This window comes from Mercenaria mercenaria, chromosome 13 (genome assembly GCF_021730395.1).
Source record: "Mercenaria mercenaria strain notata chromosome 13, MADL_Memer_1, whole genome shotgun sequence".
In the NCBI taxonomy this organism is placed as follows: Eukaryota; Metazoa; Mollusca; class Bivalvia; order Venerida; family Veneridae; genus Mercenaria; species Mercenaria mercenaria.
Window position 1 is genome coordinate 19,390,972 of NC_069373.1, and position 19,789 is coordinate 19,410,760.

Below are 19,789 nucleotides of genomic sequence, written 5' to 3' on the forward strand. Positions count from 1 at the left end.
CAAAGATGCATTTTCAGATTTTGATCAAGTAAATGATTTTTTTCCCAAAAAACGTTAACAAGAGATGACTTACACATTTGTGTCTCACGAGAGCTTAATACGTGTTAGAATTTCATTGGAGCAATTTTTAAAAAATTGTTTTTCCTGTCCTAGTTGCCCGACCAAGACAGAATCATTTCAGAATTTGCAAAAACTCTAATCTTAAATAAAATTGACATTCTTATATGGCTTTTGTATACTCATTTGACATTTGATATTTACAGTTCAGATTTTGGCATGTATTACATTTGGCAATTAGCATTAAATATTTAGTACTTTGCATCAAGTATTAATGGACTGTACACAGTATTTGGTAAGTATCATGGCACATCGAAAGTATGAATAGCAAAACAAAAACATATATAGCCTTGAGTTTTTGCTAATTCTCTGGAGGAATTTATAGTCTTATAATGTGTGCAACATGCAAGCGTATTGCAGGTTGTCCAGGCAAGTTCTGTAGTTACTTTTCAACTCGCAAACACTTTTTTTTTAAAACATCCTATGTGTTCATATATATATGCTTCAGTATTGAAAAACTTATTTGACCAAGTACAAGTAGAACAACTTTTTTCTGTAACGAAACTTAATTGTTCTGTGGAAAGTATCTCTTGCTTATGCAGTAAATGTACATACCCTTCGATATTTAAAGATATAATGTTTTATCAATCTGACCATCGGCTGGCTCTATTTAAAGTACTAAATTTCTAGTTATTTTATCATATATTTTTTTTAAATATATTTTCGCAACATTAAATATTGTCAAATATTCGCCATTTCTGCCGCTTTATGATAACTAGGTGGAATCTATTTCGTGCAATATTAATCCCAGTATCTGCCTTTAATAAATATGCAACATTTTGCTCACGATCTCCCACATTACGTACCAATAAAGTAAAAAAGCGTTTTCTTTGCAATACATTTTCACCCTCTGATAATAATATACAATCACTTTATTTCGGTAACTACATCTATCACTTTATTTCGGTAACATCATCTTTAAAACCATTCAGGCGTTTTCTTCAAATTTCTTCATAGCCAAGAAGTCAATCCCACATCCCTTGCTCCCCCACAAAGTGCCCAGAACTTGACTTCAGTTGTCCGGTCATACTGGAAGAGAATAATTGCCTTGGGATTTATAAAAAATAGTAACGAACGGAAATAATTTTGGGCTATTGTTTTGTTAAAAACTGTATGGGGAAGAGGGTGGGGGTCGTGGGGGGTACAATACTGCATATCATGAAATTTAACATCTGATGCTGATCGTTCTAGCATCCGGTTTCTGGACTATGACGAGAACGGTGCTGTATTGTTATAAACTAAATGATAATAATATATAATTAATTTTGGATACAAAGCTTTTGGTTGTAATTCAAGCACGAAAATATATCTTCAAAAGTTGGCAATAAACCGTAAATGAATGATTGCACGAATATTGAACACGTTTTCATTTTTATTTTCATTGTTTAATACAACTTCCGAAATAAAATACTATAATTAATATCTGATCAAACGAGACCTATAATAAAGTTGTCATTTTGTTGCGCGTTTTTAATTGATGTCTCTTTGTAACATGATATGTTCAAAGTAATGTCTGCCCTTCTAACTGTACGTGTGTCTTCATTATATATGTGTACTTAAATTACATTAAAACACAAATACATGATTTAGACGTATACTAAAATTTTCATGGAATAACTGCTGAACAATTTGTACACTAGTAAACTAATGTTTTATTCCATTAACGAGCTATAAAAGTTGAAAGTTTCGTGTAGATCTGAACTAACCTTTGCGCAAGTACAATACCCGCTTCGAATCAATTTTTAAATGTTGAGAAATAACATCTGACCAAGCTGCACAATAATAATATTTCGTGGAAAGGTCAAAGCAGGTTTAACAATGTTAGATTTGTCGTGTGTCTGCTAATGAAAAGCGAATGACTAAAAATATTGCTTTGAGTCATAAAGTAAGAAATAACAAAACATATCGGTATTCTAGGAACAATATAGCTTCTTTCTGCGAAAAGTTTCATTGCAATCTGTCAACGCGAGATAAAACACTTCAGTAGCAGTAAAATGTGCTATATTTGTGATATACCTTCATAATAGTAACTGTAAATCTAGGTTTTTATGTTTCTGATAAAGGCGATTTATAATCTTCAAAATTACAAAAGTTCCCCTTTTTGGAAACACTGGTGACCCCTTTGAAATAATGCATAATATAGATTTGGTTCTTGCACAATTTCTAAGAAATCATTAAAAATCCTACTTGCGGAATCGACATGAATAAAGTGCGTAAGGTTAAGTGTTGTATTAGAATGTCATGATGGCTTATAAGCTGAACCTTTTTTTCTTCACGATTCCCATATTTCAGTGCCAGGCACTAGGCAGGAGGCAATCGGTAACCATTAGTTACCTAACTAGCTGGCGGCCCACCAACCGGTCTCTCTTCAGTAACAAGACCCACCTCTGACAGTGTTCGAACCAGCGCACTTTCCATCGCGGGACAGGCGCTTTACACATTTGGCAACCGTAGATACCTTGCCTAAATAGGCCTAACTGTAGGAAAGGAATCAGCGCGGGAGCCATCTGGTCTAGTCGCGTAATGGCGGACAGGTTTTTGAACACTAATTTTTCGCAGAGGTCTAAATTAAAGCTGGTTTCTGTTTAAATTACATTGTGGATGTATTTTTGACATTTTGGTCATAAAAATGGGAGAGGAGGTAGTATTTGTTGAAGTGAAACTCAATTTTAGTATAAGTAGTACTTCCAGGTCACATCAGTGTGATTTTGATGTGATTTTACAGTAAGGAAATATGACAAGAGGAATCTGTCTTAGAAGATAAATGACCCCTACTTTTCTCTTCATTTTATATCGGTTTTATCATAACCCTTTAAAATGAGGTAAGGATTTGTTCCCTGAAATGAGTCTAGGTGTTTGGTAGCTGGTAAATATGTCAGTTTCATACAGAACATATAGGGAATAATATTTACTGGTGTGTGACCTAATAAATATATGAAACACTTAAGTTTTCATATTTCATTAGCGGATCATTTACATTAAGAATTTATCATTTCTACGTGCCAAAGAGTGACAGCATATTACATTTTATAGCCATATATTCAAAATTTCCATTCTAATTTATTCCAAACCTGAAAATTTTTTTTTTAGTCATATCGTTCTGTCGCAAAATATTACAGATACACAGGATGTATAATTTTATTAGGAAATTATGCATAATATTTCCATGATGTATCATCTTTAAATCATTTTGCTCACGTAGCCTTCCTAGTAATTTTGAGTCCAGTCAACATCTTTCCATAAATGTTTCTCGTAAATCTATATTTTTCTAACGTCTTCTTTAAACATGATAGAAGTACAAGGTGCTTTGACGAGGAATGGAATGCAAAATGCAAACATTTACAGCTAGGCTTCCTCTCCTCTCCAATAAATATATAAAGCCAAAATTTTTATTATTTGTGGCAATCAGATATTTAAGTTTATAACTTATAATAAATAAGATTGAAACTCGGTATCTCGAATTCCAGGGCATCAGGCGTTTTACTATACAAGATGACCGAAATTCAACTTTAAAGGATATATTGTGTGCACGTGTATTCGGGACGGGACTTAAAATGTCTTCGAGATAACTGGAATTTTGAGATAAGCGACTTCGAGATATGGAGTTTCAGCTGTACAAACTAGATTGTGCAATTGTTACCGTTAGACCATAAAATTCTAAGCTGTGCTTTATAAAGAACGGTAGAGGAGCTGTACATGAACACAAACAGGAGTCGCCCCATACATGTATAAAATGCTATTCATTTTTATTAATATATAATATATTAGTCTTTGGTAAAGTTTCATTACCAATATGATGGTTGTTTATGTAAGTCCCTAATAGGAACAGAACGCCTGTTTGCTTGTACACAAATGCAACATTTCCGGTGCCGGAGGCAAATATCTCTAGGAAATTAATCCCGTGCGAAGCGTATGTTCTCCGTGACGATTTGATAAAAGACACTGTGCGCCAGGAGTCGTTTCGTCCTCCACTTCTAAATCATGTGGATAAGTTGGCAGTTACTTGCGCAGAACAGGTTAGCAATGGTACAGAATCAAAGAACACTTGTTCATCTGACTGAAATACTATTGAAAAACGACGCTAAAGCCCTCTTGTAAAGGTACATCGCAATATACGAAAATGAATTAAAGTTCACTTCGGATTAGAGATTATACATGTTCCGTTCCAGCGAAGGGCGTAGCTTCTCGCCGTATATATAGGTTCCTCAAAATACAACTCCCCGCCTCAAGCTGAGGCAATGTTTTTTTCTGAGACTTAAACTGATGAATTATAGCACATGTGTATTATCATATATATCTATTCTCTCCGCTTGTATACCTGTTTTTTTTTCTGTTTTGTTTCCCGATTTTTAATCTATATTTCATGTTTAATTATATATATATATTTATTCAAATCTCACGTGTGTAAGATATGTTTAATGTTCGAGGTCAATGAGCTGTAATATGCTTAAGAGGAATAAAAGATATGTTATGTTATTACATTATGTCTATGGTGTGACGTCAGTTCCATTTTTCATAGTTTGTCGAAAAGAAGCAGTCTATACTGCGACCTTCGAATAAAACAAAAATGAAACGAGCATTAATTAACGGAAGTCTAGTTAGCAATTCTTTTGGTGTCTAAGTTGATATTTTGACATATACACCGTGATTTATTTTTACATAAGTTTACATCGCCCTTAATGTGCATCTGTCAATCAATGTCAAAATTAAAAACTACAGGGGCGCGCATGGGTAATTATAAACAATTTATTAAATTTCGAAAACTGAAATGTTTAGCTCCTCACGCATGTTAAGTTGAAAAGGAAATTGAATAGGAATATTTCAGCAATGCTGAAAGTTTTTGACCCCATGTCGTAAACTTATCACACACTCCTGCGCATTTTCAGGCTCCGTAAAATTAATATTGCACGGCGGAGTATATTTTATGTTTATGAACCGAGTCGCCGAAACAAACAAATTATTCATGTCAAGTTTATTTTCATTTATTATTCATTACGTCGAAAACAGAATTATTAAATTTCAAGTTTTAGTAGCCGAAATACTCTCAATGCCATCCTTGTTTATAGTACCAAAGTCATGGTAAAATGTTTTTCTAACTTATTTTATTGAGTGTATGTGACAGAATACACAATTCGCATAGTTTCAGAACTCACATATGCATAATATCTGAAAGGACAACGTTTTCTAAAGCCGTTTATGGCAAATACAATATTATAACTGGTGAAAATGAAAAAAAAAATTGTTTGCTATCAGAATTTTTAACTTCTGCTTTGTTTTTGTTTTTGAAAAAGAAGTATTGTTTTGATCTAAACATGTCATTGAATATGGTTGACGTCACAAGTTTTTTTTTGCGTAAATAGGCATTCTTGTGGGTACAGTTACGGACCTTAAAAATATTTTGACCATAGGTCCAGCTGCTTTCAAATGACTTATGGTAATCTTTTGGTTGTGGGCGACAGCTGTGTTCATATTGATAATTTCGTATTCGTTTAAAGAATCAGTTAAACAAAGTGTTTCCATTTACGTCAGAAGTTTTTTTTTTCAGTTATAAATAAATTGTAAATTATAGCACGCGAGTGAACCTACTCTTGATCTTTTTTCATAAAATTCATTATTTCTTATCATTTAGGGCGAAGTACTTTAAAAGTACAACAGGCTTGTTTGAAATATCATTTGATTCATTACTACTGAATTACAAAATGTCGTGTATTTCACCGCATCATTTATTTATCATTTAACCGAGCGCTGTATACATTTAATTGGACGTTTGATAGCTTTTTTTTTATCAATTATCGATTAACAACCATGTGAATCATATTTTCCAGTCGTTGTGAAATGTCGAAAATAATATATATCGACTAGACGTTAAATTGAATGAGAAAAAGATTTTATAAGTATTGATATTTTTAGACTGCATTAATTTTTCATGTGTTCATGCATGTGTAAACGCTCCCGAATAACGCGTACATTGTATAAAGACCTTTCGCGGCTTTATCTTAAATGTGCACGTTAAATGCATGGGTTTATATATGCATAAACACTAGAAAAAATCGATTAGATGTTCCACCTAGAATTTTTTTATCTGTCAACGTCGGATAGGAAATAATCTATCTAAAAAAATGAGCGGTCACACTTAATTAAATGTTTTGTTAAGAAATGAAAAGTTACAGCCGTTTTTCGAATATAACTGACATATATTTCAGCATCGTAGAAATGAAAAGATGCAGCCGTTTTTTGAATATAACTGACATATGTTTCAGCATCGCAGAAATGAAAAGTTGCAGCCGTTTTTTTCGAATATAACTGACATATGTTTTAGCATCGTAGAAATTAAAAGTTGCAGCCGTTTTTTCGAATATAACTGACATATGTTTCAGCATCGCAGAAATTAAAAGTTGCAGCCGTTTTTTTTTCGAATATAACTGACATATGTTTCAGCATCGTAGAAATGAAAAGTTGCAACCGTTTTTTCGAATATAACTGACATATGTTTCAGCATCGTAGAAATTAAAAGTTGCAGCCGTTTTTTCGAATATAACTGCCATATGTTTCAGCATCGTAGAAATTGAAAGTTGCAGCCGTTTTTTTTCCCGAATATAACTGACATATGTTTCAGCATCGTAGAAATTAAAAGTTGCAGCCGTTTTTTGGTTCGAATATAACTGACATATGTTTCAGCATCGTAGAAATGAAAAGTTGCAGCCTTTTATTTTTTCGAATATAACTGACATATGTTTCAGCATCGTAGAAATGAAAAGTTGCAACCGTTTTTTCGAATATAACTGACATATGTTTCAGCATCGTAGAAATTAAAAGTTGCAGCCGTTTTTCGAATATAACTGACATATGTTTCAGCATCGTAGAAATTTAAAATTACAGCCGTTTCTTTCGAATATAACTGACATATGTTTCAGCATCGTAGAAATTAAAAGTTGCAGCCGTTTTTTCGAATATAACTGACATATGTTTCAGCATCGTAGAAATTTAAAGTTACAGCCGTTTTTTTCGAATATAACTGCCATATGTTTCAGCATCGTGAACACGCGCATAAAATAATTAAAGGGGTTAATCCATGCTAAACCAGTCAAACTACTTGAATTAACAAATAATAGAATTATCTTTTCGATGTTGTTTAGTGTATATATTACTCCTACATGCAGAAAGACCTAGGTCCAAGGTAATAAACTCAAGTCTGAAGACCGTTCAAACGAATGTAGCATCCGATTGGTTGTCGAGGTCAAGTTTGAAACCGGTCAATGAAATGGTTGCATTCAGCGTTAGGTCTTCAGGCTCTGTTGTCTGGTCGTTAGTCATGTGTGCGAGTGTTCCAAGAGACAATCAATAAGATACTGGTCGTAACTCAAACTTATATCCTGGGACACTGAGTTACTGTACACAATAACAAGACTATAACCACAGCTGTGCATAAACTGCATAGAAGACAATCGTTGCAATGATTTGATTTAATTGACATTTAACAAATACAAATACCAAAGGTAATAAATAAATAAATAAATAAATAAATAAATAAATATATTTTTGCAAAATGTTTTAAGCGATCCGGAAATAAACCACTGAAATATTAATTACGGTGGCAAATGAATAATAATTACAGGTCCATTTGCATTCAAGTACAATATAATTGACTTAAATTTTCTGCTAACATGAATGATATTTTTATAAATACATAAGCAGTAAAAATATAATATCCTTGATAAATAGTAAAACACAAAATTAGGTGTTCGGCAAGGATATGCTGCATGTCTTGCATTGTTTATATTATTTGTTATAATATTCATAAGTATTGGACCTATTTTATTTGACAGGGAACGCGGCAGTATATATTTTAGTGACACCTAAACATAGATATATACTTCTCGATATAAGCAATATAATAACGAATAAGATATTTAAAAAAACCTACCTACATAGTATTAGCACATTTGATAATTCCAATCAACGAATAAAAACATTAAATATTGTTATAAAGCCAGTTAATCCAATATTATGAATCTTAGAAATTCTCTCAATGTATCCGAAAGCAGAAATCACGAAATCAAATATAAAAGCTAACGTATGCTTATTTTTCTTCACACAATACACAATAACCTGTTGCTGTAATATTAAAACACAAGTAAACCCGTTAGCCTGAGTGATGAATATGTCTTTTTCATACGTCATATGACAACCAACGACGAATTATTGCGTTATGGGCACGGTAACTTGTATAAATCGCCATACTCCGTCAGTTTTCGTAGGGCGAGCTTCCCATTTCTGTTAATATACGGAAATTACCGAAGAAATTTAATAGTCTCGTTCACAACTTCGAAATATATATGGCGGCCGTATTATTTCCTTTACTTCCTACCTTGCCTGGGGGATGCTCTTTTCAACTGTCACAGCTACAGGTTGTAGTTTGATGAATTACAAGTTATAATCACTGTCGTATTTTAGCGTTTGATGCGGTGTAACACTGCTAATGCTCTTTACACTTTCCTTATACTTATTAATTTCTTTGCCAAAAAATGAAACCAACAAAAGGGAGAAATAATTAACATTTTTGTTTCATACTCGGTACTTATTAATCATAAAATGTATATGAGCAAATTACGTTAGTAAATTTATTTTACAGCTCAGATAGTTTACACTATTTACACGATACATAAATGATTTTAAAACCTAGATATATTAAACTATTAATATAGTAAGAAATATATCGTTTACAATGTAAGTTTGGCTGTTATAATCATACTATATTTAAATAATGGTATATACAGAAGCGTAAGCGTATACTGACCCCCTCCTTACAGCTTATGGGCATGTAAGTAAAAAGTTTGCAGTAACATGCTATAGAAATGTTTACAGTGATGAAATTTATATGATATATAAAACAAACATTTGATTTTTTAAAATAATCCCATGAAGTGGTTTTTTTAGCAATTTGTATCCGGGATATATGTATTTCCGTCCAAATAGATCCGTACCTGTTTATACATTACCGCGTGGTAAAAGCCCTCCTTTTGACTCCAACGATGACTTGACGTGCTATTAGATCTGCGTATCTAAGGTATTGGTGCATAAAACACAGTTATATAGCACCATGACATTGAACATCCATCGCCGGCATTTCTAATTCCATCGGCTATTCTGAATACATTATGGATTCATATGAAAACAGTATGGCCACACAGATGAGACAAGTCTCGAACCTGATATTAGACGATATGATAAATTAATACGCCATCGGTATGAAACTGAATAGAACACTTGTTCTAGGCTTGGCACCACATTTTGCAATATTTAGTAGAAATCTCTCATGAAGGCGTCATAGCTTTTTTCCGCCGTGCTCAAATCAGAGCACCAAGATTTAATAAAGGTACTAATATAGACCTAATTTGACGATTTAATGGTAATTAGAAAAAGTACTTGATTCTATGTACACTGCAGTTCTGGTCAGTAGCAAAATATTGACTAACCCAGGAAACACTGTGTAGTACTTGAAAGTCGTGTTTTCGCTAGTGTAAAATTGCAGTATTACCATATCATAATTGTAACCGGTTTCAATGTAAGCCATCGAAACCAATCATCAAGTGTCGTACCCAGAAGCTGGTCTGAGTTCACAGAGTTTGTGTATAAATAATTGTAAGAGATGGTAAAATGTTTTCTCATTTCATATTAAGCTCTACTTTAAACGTCTGCCCTGTCATATTGAAATTGTTTCTGAATGTACTCCACAAATCACGATATCATGCCTTCGAAAGGAAGACCTACAGTTACGATCTACGCTACTTGTACTTATTGTCAAATGATGGGGCCATAATAGTACAAGTTGATCAGACCACTGATGAAGCTTTACTTTTGAAGGTTTGCTGCCCGCATAAAATCCGTCGGCGATTGCGAATGAATATTGCAATTCGTGCCGATATTCGGACGACGGACTAGCGTAGACAAATTCAGCCCGAATGTTTCATGTTTTCTGTGAAATACGCCAGGTTCTCACGATGACCCTTTGTGCCCAAACACTATTATATGTATTATATGTATTATATGTACCTCTCGCATTTTAAGTCACTGATTTTGGGTAATGTTATATGTTCATTGATACTTTCTGCAAAGTTTTTGTCCCATAACATTTTTCTGCGTTTACTGATAAGCCCACAAAAATATCTCGCAATATCAACGTTTATTACATCACTCTATGCATTGCTGGTCTAAAGTTTGTGCTGTTGGCTGGTATATGTAATTCAACATTTAATTTTGCTGGATTAAAGCTAGAACTTGAAGGGGAAAAATGAAAGTAGATTTCTGATGTCCTGTCGTTTTGACTATTGACCGGAAGTGTCTTCTTTTAAAAGGGCTTATAATCAGATTACTTTTGTCATGGCACAGTTCTTTTGTCATCGCCATAGTTACAGTTTAATTTGACAAAGGTTTTTGCTTGAGTCTTTTTTAAAAATAAATTATTGTATTTTCGATGGTATGCTATATATACTTTTGATTTTACAACATTTCTTTTTCGTTTATTGCCTGTGTTAATTGTGACAAGTCGAATACTATAAAAGGATGAATCGTAAATAACGTAGGCACATGGTTTGACAACTGAAAGACACATTACAATAAATAAACAAATGGTGATTACAAAATGTCATTAGAAACAAGTGATAAAGCCACTTGTTAACGATACGTTGTCTGTCGGTTTACCTTTTAAAACAAATTATAGTTTAATAGTGTCAATATATTTGGTTTTGTAGCTACGTATTTCAGTACGTAATGTCTTTTGATGATAAATATCGTGTAGGAGTATGCGGTTGAGACCAAAAATAGAATTTTACATTAATGTGTACGTCGTTTTCGTGAACTGTTTTTGCATAAATTTCAGACAAACTATCTCAGAAGAGTTTTAAAGAGAGATTCACTGCAAATGGTGGACGAAAAATTTTAACCTCTCTGATCGTTAGTATGAAGAATTTATTTACATTACATTACTTATATGATAATCAAGACAAATTAGTTCTTACTTTAATTTTGGTTCACCTGACCAAGTACATTATCAATTACCGTACTATAAATAGTAACAACATTGCGTAAGAAAGAATCTTGAAACCATGGCGACTAACAGGTAGTGGACACAATAACCGGAAGTGGGCAAAATAATTGTTATTAAATTACACTATCTCAAGTTGTTGGGATTAAATTTTGTTATTTTTATACTTATTGGATCACCTAAGATGTGTGGCGTCTTTTTTGACGTTATCTTACCATCTGTCATTGTGTTTGTAAAACGTCTATATTTTATATGACTGATTTATTTGAACAGTTGGTGAATCTAATATAAGTATTCATTATTGTGTTTAGATGTTATCGGCGATGACTATAAGCAGTCCTGAGCCACGTGCAAATATATGTTTAGTCGAACAAATAGCCACTTTAGACCCGCCATTGTCATTTAAAAAGTGAAAAATAAATCAGCTTTCTTAAAACAAATGAACCTGCCTTAGCCGTACAGTTATTAAGCAGCTACTTGCCTTACGAAGCCACTTGCCATAAGCTGCTAGTCAATTTATCTTCCCAAATTGACTTTGTGTTCTAATTTCAACTTGCCTTAAATAGCCAGATGGTTTCGTCTTTTGTTGGCTGCCTAAAGCAGGTTTAACTATATTTCTCATTATCACAACTGATCGATTATGATACGTGTAATTTACTTGAATTGTGACTCAATATTTGCTTATTCAAGTAATTTTAGTTTGAAGATATAATGCAGCTATCATAAAAATATATCGTTTGGGAAACGTTTCATTTATTGGCGAGGTTATTATCATCTTTGTAAACCAAGGTTTAGTGACCGGGATCCCTTGATGATATATTCCTTGACTTTTTTTTCAGAAAGAACTGATGTTTTAAAGCTACTCGCCCATAGTTTGGGTGAAATTTTTCCACATGTTCATTTTCACCAAGTTTGGCGTATAATGTACATGACACTGATAAAGTGGGTGAAATAAAAGTTAGATATTGGTAAAAATGCGAGAAGAATGTAAATTTACTGCATTATTTCAAAAGCGTTGCAACGGTTTACTACCTTCTGCACAATAGTTTTGGTTATTTGTAAGAATATCTTGCAAAAAGTCTTATGTCAATAAGTTTGATTCACTAGTCATTGTTCTTCATTTCTGTTAGAAAACCGGAATAAGATGAGGTAACAACCACAGGAACGGACTGAAATAACTAAGTAACCTAACAAATTTCAAGCATTTTTATGACTTTAAATTTTGTCTTCCGGTTGCAAGTCTTGAACAGGTAGAAAAGTGTGGTCAGTTTGTAATAATACATTCCTTTCTTTAGAGAGTAGACATTTGTATAATAGGACCACTCGACAATTTTAAATACCACAAATAGAAGTATTTCCAATTCGTAATATCTGTTAGGCAACGAGCATCAGTACGTATTTTCTTACTCATTGACTTGTTAAAGTATTAAAACATTTTCCGGGCGCCAACTTTACCTCATATCGCAATAAAATACAATAACTTATATGTTCAGTATCAAGTAATTGGGACGAGACATGTAATTTGGTGTTATATCACCTGTCGGTTTTTGTTTCAATGAATTTCCCTAGTACTTGTTCATTATATATACATTGTATATTGGATATAACGTGTTACGCATGGCAGTAAAAAAAATATTCACAAAAGCAGAGCTATATTTGAATAAAAGCTTCTAAAAAACGACAGAGCCAAAACTGAAATAATGAACTCCCTTTTAATTTTATATGTACTGTGTATTAATCATAAGATAGATGTGAATATTTTATCATATATTATATATTTACGGTCATGGGTTTCACGAGGTCTTTGACCGTGAAGGAAAACTGCCGCTCTATGCGAAAACTATCAATACTATTGTTTCAATATGTAAATGAAAGGTGTATAAATTCATGCATAAATGGACATCCTTGACCATGTGATTGACATAATATTGACAGATTGGCCTGACGAAAGGTCAGATGACCACAAAGTCCAGCGAATGGTTACATTATCATAATAAATTATGATAAATTAGCATGCAATACTATCTCATAAACTTTATAATGTACAGAGATAATTCATTGTTCTGACGCACATCTGCAGTATAATATTCCTTAGCATTGACGATACAATGAGAAAAACGTATTTTTAATTGTTTTTTTTTTATGCAGCAAGTATCTGCACACGTTACTTATTATTATTTAGAGATAGACCCTAAAATTTTCAATGATAGTATTACATTAAATAAAGTCTAGAAATTGATTTCCAAGTCCTTGAAATAACCAAAAATGATTTCACAAATGTGAAGTTTATGATAGTTTTGTTAATATCAATAACAGAAGTTTTAATTTTTAATTTAAAGTTGTGATCCAGAAAGAATGACAACTCTTGCCTTGGGCTAGTACTTATAAGTAGAGATCTATAAGTTTACTTCCCTTGCAATTACACACTTGAGTGGAAAATGAAAACTGTTTTAGACACAGTATCATACATTTTTGCACAACAAATCATTAAGGATTTATTCATTTGTGTTTGATTTACCCCTCAAGACATGGTTCCTATGATTCTGTCAACTTACATATGGTAAAAATTAACTTTTAACAAGCCAATAATAAAATGAAGTACCAGTAGGTAAATAATAGTGCAGATAATACAGTTGTGCTTGTATCAACATGTCACAATAGAACCACTTTTGTAATACAGAACACCTGGTAGGATTAGTAACGGTGCAATTATATTGATCTCTCTTTTCTATGCCTATATTATTATTATTATTATTATCATAGTTATGATTGTTATTACTGTTATCATTATTATTATGTGCAGTTGTTCGAAAGAGACGAAATCGGTACGATAATAGTCTTGTTAAAGACCCCCCACAACCTAGTGACTTACTTTTTTCTCTCACACGAAATTCGTGAAAATCAATTTAATAAATCTGGTATAATACAGCTATATTACAATATGACAGGTCGAAAATTTAGGCCCTTAATGGATTAAGGTATTTTCACGACTTCACTTGCAAACTTATTCAGTCAATCTCTTTTCAGTACAGTTTAAAGAAAATAGATTATTCTAACACGACTTGATTCATTTTCCTATTAAACAAAGAAGGCTGAAAGTTGTATGTTATTTTACAACAATTCACTGTTCTGACGTCACAATTATTACGTCATAGCGTCAAACGGCATAGCGGTGCGTTGAAAAAGAAACTAACAAAAACAGTCGTTCAGATGCGTATTATTATATCACTCGGGCTGAGCACTCGTGATATAATTCCTTCGCATCTGACCTCCAAACAATGATTTTATTCAACGACAAATCGCTGGATGAGATATATTATTTCTTAAATAACTGTCTTACACTGTAGAAACACAGTATGGACTAAACGCAACTTTATTCATCATACTATTCATAATGTCACATTCTAGACATTAATCACATTGTCTTGGCCTAATATATGTCACTGGCATTTTGCAGCTAGAATCTAGATACTTGTCTTTCTCAATTTTTTCATGCAAATCATGTATAATCACCATCATGGAAATACAAAAGAATACAGTTATTTTGTGGCGCGTCTTTAAGCGGAAATTACCGAAATGGAGTTATGGAATCCTATTACATGTAATACGTAATTATGTTAGTTATAAAAAACGCGAAGTAGTGAAAACACGAAGTTTTAGCTTTACATTTTCACGTATCCGCGTAATACCACATCATAAAAATGTAAAATTTGTAAAAAATCAAAATGGAATGTTTTAATGAAGTACGAAAACTAATACAAAATTAAATATAATGTATCAAAAAGAAGTGCGAGCAATTGTAGAACTATCAAGATATTTCTAGGATATAACCCAAGGCAATTAAATATTTCTGATTCTTTTAAATTGATCGACAAAATCAGTGAAGAAGCACTGCATCAAAATATGGAGAAAAAAAGCTCGGGTCTTACATGGACACAATGTAGAACTTTTATCTTTGTTAAAAGATGACTTAAAGTGGAATTATGCGCATTTTTTGTAAGTAAAAATGCAGCTGACATTGATGTGTGTGTAAAAAGAGTGGGGGATATCATGGCTTTTAACCCAATTTACCAAACTCTTCTTGTTACCAGTACGAAATAATAATATTCCATATATGAATTTTCTTATTTTGACTGGGGCAGTCTTTTTAAGAAAAGTCAAACTGCATGCAAGAGTTGCTTCCCTTCAACTTCAGAATCTCTACCTATAGGTAAGGGAGATCACTGCGTAGAAGATTGAAAAAAGAACTATTATTTTATTAGTCTGATTTCTTTATTTCTAAAGCATCATCTTCAAATACTTATGTGGCATTATCATTGATTTAAGACATTTAAATGCACAGCAACCGAAAATTGCTTTTATAAAACATTCACCAAAACACACTGTGTGCAGTAAGATGCACATAATGTCACTTTAACTATGAGTATGAAAATAATAATTAGACAGGTACACACAAGCATGGGGTGATATTCTGCCTTCCAAAACCAAATAAAGATAGACATTTCATAAAAAAATTTTACTTGTCATTTACAGGTTAGCTTCATCCTTGATAACCAATCGTTTAAAAATTACATTAAACAAAGTAATATACATGTACATCAAGATCAAAAAGATGTCATTGGCGGCAGATGCACTGGAGAAAATACCAGACTCTTAGTTATTTTGCTTGAAACTGAGTTACTGAGTTTCTAATTCCGTATCATAAATCATATTTTCACAATGGAGGTGAAACTTTTTTATGAGACTAATTTGTATATTTGATGTATTGATAACGTAACACGTAAGCACAGATAGTGCTTGACTCCCTTTTCATGCTGTCATTGGTATAATCATTGTTGAATTGCTGTTAATTATAGGATTTGGGTCATTTATGGACGATTTGGGATAATTATGGTGTTACCTGGATCCCAGCATCACGCATTTTATTATATACAATAGTTAAAGGGAACCAACTATTTGTTAGAGCAAGTACCCGTTGTAAAATACTATGTACTAATTTGGACCAATCAGAAACAAGTTCTATAAATAGCACAAATCAAAGCTTACTTCTGCTAAGGTATAAATAGGTAGATGGGTGACAGAGAATTAATTCCTTCTCCAACCCATCAGTGAGTGCACGTCTCGAGAAGGCACAGGGCATTGACAGAACTAGGTCATTGGCATTTTTCTGTCAATGTCCTGACTGAAGCTGGCGGGAATGGCCCTAAGAGGGACTGTTTGTGAAAGGAGCTATGTACTTGGCTGAAGGCTTGCTGTTCAGACGGTTTGCAGAATACAGACGGCAGGCAGAGAAGTCCCGAGCTGCTCAAACTCCACGCTCAACATGGGGGCGAGCGGGGAGGGGCACAACACCCACAGCGGAGGAGCGGCGGCGGATTCCAGCGACAACAACAGCGGCTTGCAGCACTTACCGCCCTTTTAAGGGCGCCTTCTTGCAACCACGCCTCTTTACGGGTCTCTGTCGTTTAGGTCTCATTGGCCGTGACAGTGATTCACTTTTGGCTTCAAAATTACTTATCTTTGGCATATACTGTACGAAAATTGCGTAGAGGTAAATTTTCACCACTTTGACTTCAAAAATCATCTTTAACGGCATGCCTGGTGACATGCTGGGGGTCTATACTCTTACATAGCCTAATGCTATAATGTGCCTGAAAGGGCGGATGGACCCTTAAATAAACTTAAACACTGACTGACTGACAGAGAATTCATTCTGTATCCAACGATTGATGTAGATACATCGAGGATTCAACTAATAATTTATCCCAGTACCTTGATGAGGAAGTTATTGCAACTATACACGGTCAGGGCGGATAAATTATGAAACAGAAGACGTTTGAAGTTCATAGACTAAAGAAGAGTTGCAGAATTTCAACAAGATTTTGAGCTATAGGGCCAGCGCATAGGAGTTTTACCTTAACGGTAGTTGAATGCTATAGACGATAGCAAATATAGGCTGAGCATCGGAAAGCTGAGACAGACACATAGTGTTTGGTAATCTACTGAGATAGTAGCAGAGTTCCAGCTTATAGACGAGATTAAGCGTTATTGGCTTAGTACAGCCAAGACATCAGTGTGGTAGCTATATATGGTAGCTGAATGCTATATATCATAGCATATAGGCGTTGAGCATCGAGGAGTCAGGGCAAACATATTGAGTTACAGTTTTCATTAAGAAGACATAGACTGAGCATCTATGCGATATGACTGATACGTTATTGTTCAAAGACATCGTCTAACAGGAACTTCGACAAAAAGACCAGTCAAGTAAACTATCTTCAGCCTAAAGGAGTTTAAGCTGATTTCATTAGTTGAAAGTTGATAGTTGAAATATTGAGTGATCCCTGACATTATCTAGCTCATCATTGGTACACGAATCATTGAGGCAAGGTAGCCAGAGGAAAATTTTATATATGAGATATATGGTCTCACCAGCTATACGTTTTAACAAAGGACATTCTACATCGTTTGTCAGCTAGTCTAAGACATAGTCACCTTAGCGATTGGACCCATTTCATTGTTCAAGATACTAAAGGCGTAGACACTTCTCTGGGTCATATAACTCGTATCCTGACAAGTTCTTTGACGTTTGCCTTGTAGACAGGAGTATCCTATTTCGCCTTACCTATTTAATTTTGGACTCCTCATCAGACGAAATAACAACATTATACCTTTTGGGGCATTTTAGCTAAAGCATTATGTGAGTATACGTTGAGTTCAGGCTTTTATGGCAAGACTTTTAGGGTATTAAATGGGTGTTATAACTGCAAGGTCGACCTAAACGGCAATTTGCTTTGTGACTGGTTGACCTAGGTGAGGCAACATGCTCATTGCTGGAATCATGTCCAACAGTATCCAGCCTTGAAAAATGTGTCTATAACGTATTTGGTTGTAACTACAAAAGATCGGTCGAGTTTTGGTAAATTGACCACTCCACTCCAATGAACTAGGGAATTCAGTCGCGCCTGAAGTGTTACAAAAATGCAAGTAAATAATTTGGTTAAATAAGTTTGTATTTTTTTCTTCCCTAATGGTAAGTATATTATATTTGTTACAAACAGAAAAAGAACGTTCTAAGCCTCTATTTGGTATCCATCACTTAAAATCTGTTCTTCCGAAATAGAACAGTCGCTTTGCATTTATCCCTGACCGAAAAAGTATTTTTTTTTCATTTACTGCCTCGTTCGCGACGTCGCCAGACAACAGATTTTGTTCCTCAACGTCTACCAACCTTAACTTACGCATGGTAAGCTTACAGCGAATTTAAATCAGGTTTCGGGCATAAACTACCAGTCTCATTTGATGAAAAGCAAGTTTATGTCAATGCTCTGTAATGATAATTATTTTTGCGATAAATGGAATCAAATGCTTTTGATAATGATAGAAAATATTCACCTGTTAGTTAACAAGTATTGCAAAAATTATTCTCCAGTTACGTAAATTATCTGAAAATGAGTGTTAAATGTATTTACGACAATAAGGTCGAAGATAAAAAATATGTTTTCAGTTACAGGAAACCAAATCAGATACCCTTAACCTGCTAAATTACTATAATGAACTTGGCCATTTTTCAATTTGGACAGTACCATTGACTGTTAAATGTGCAGGCTGATCTTGGTCTGGACTGGTCGCAAAGGCAGAACGACTTACCGCCAGCAGGCTAAGGGTTAAGGATACCTTTAAGGAATCATCTACCCTACTGATTCCTTTTTAATCTTGCGTATATTCTAATTTAGCAACATTTACACTGGTGTTATAAAGATCAAATAAGATTATCATTTAGGAAACTAAATAATGCCAAATGAAAGTTTAAGACCCGCAGGTAAAACATTATTAATTCCGACACAGGCACTATGGTTGAAAATGATAAATAGAGAAGCAATCCTGTTAATTGTGTTGATATTACCACATGCAAAACATATTTTTTCTCTGGCCTTAATTCCAAAACCAGTTTCTACCTACAGCAACAGCATTTTAAAATGATGAACAGTTGAACAAATAATTTGGTTGGAACTAGAAGTGGTCTTGAATATTCCTTGCATAAACATTACAGCAATATGGAAAGGAAAACTAAGAAACAACAAACTTTGCAGGAAAGGTAACGATTTTGTTACATCGTTATAATTTTAACATTAGTTTAATTATGTTTCTGTCCGCTAAAAACACTATTGTACATTACCCCTATGCATACTAAAATAAACATGTATATACTAGCCTAATTTGATTACGCATTTCTCACCTGAAATGCTCAGTTCGGCAAATGGAAATGCCCAGTTCGGCAATACAAACAATTTGTCTTCCATCGTACACCAGTCACATATTTGAGAACATCGCAGGGATAAAAGCTAATTTTATGTTTTCATAACGCCTAATTCACATTTAACCCGAGCGCCATGCAATAAATTAGTCTACGAATTTCCTTGCGGTTTTTGGGGCATCATAGGTGGCTACTGGCTACGGTGTATGTGTTCACATTATATACGAGCATCGTGCCATTTTTGTACAGGCTGTTTGGGAAAGGCCGGGAGAAAGTCGTACGGACGCTTTGCGGAGATTATACAGAAATCGTGCAATTTCAGTGCAGTTGCCGTGCAGTCATCGCAAGCTTCCCACGGAAATCTTACGACG

General features: G+C 33.9%; 1 protein-coding gene across 5 annotated transcripts in view; it reads right to left on the reverse strand.

Moving 5' to 3' along the window:
- The window catches only part of LOC123529498 (uncharacterized), a 50,622-nt gene extending 42,336 nt beyond the window's left edge, over nucleotides 1–8,286 (reverse strand). For 2 of the 5 annotated variants that reach the window (XM_045309851.2, XM_045309850.2), the window contains exon 1: nucleotides 8,046–8,282. The gene's annotated coding sequence lies outside the window, so the exon portion shown is untranslated. Of the gene's footprint in view, nucleotides 1–8,041 lie in introns of all 5 variants that reach the window. The other 3 variants (XM_045309849.2, XM_045309848.2, XR_008366684.1) reach the window with 2 other exon arrangements.
- Between the last annotated feature and the right edge of the window lie 11,503 nt (nucleotides 8,287–19,789).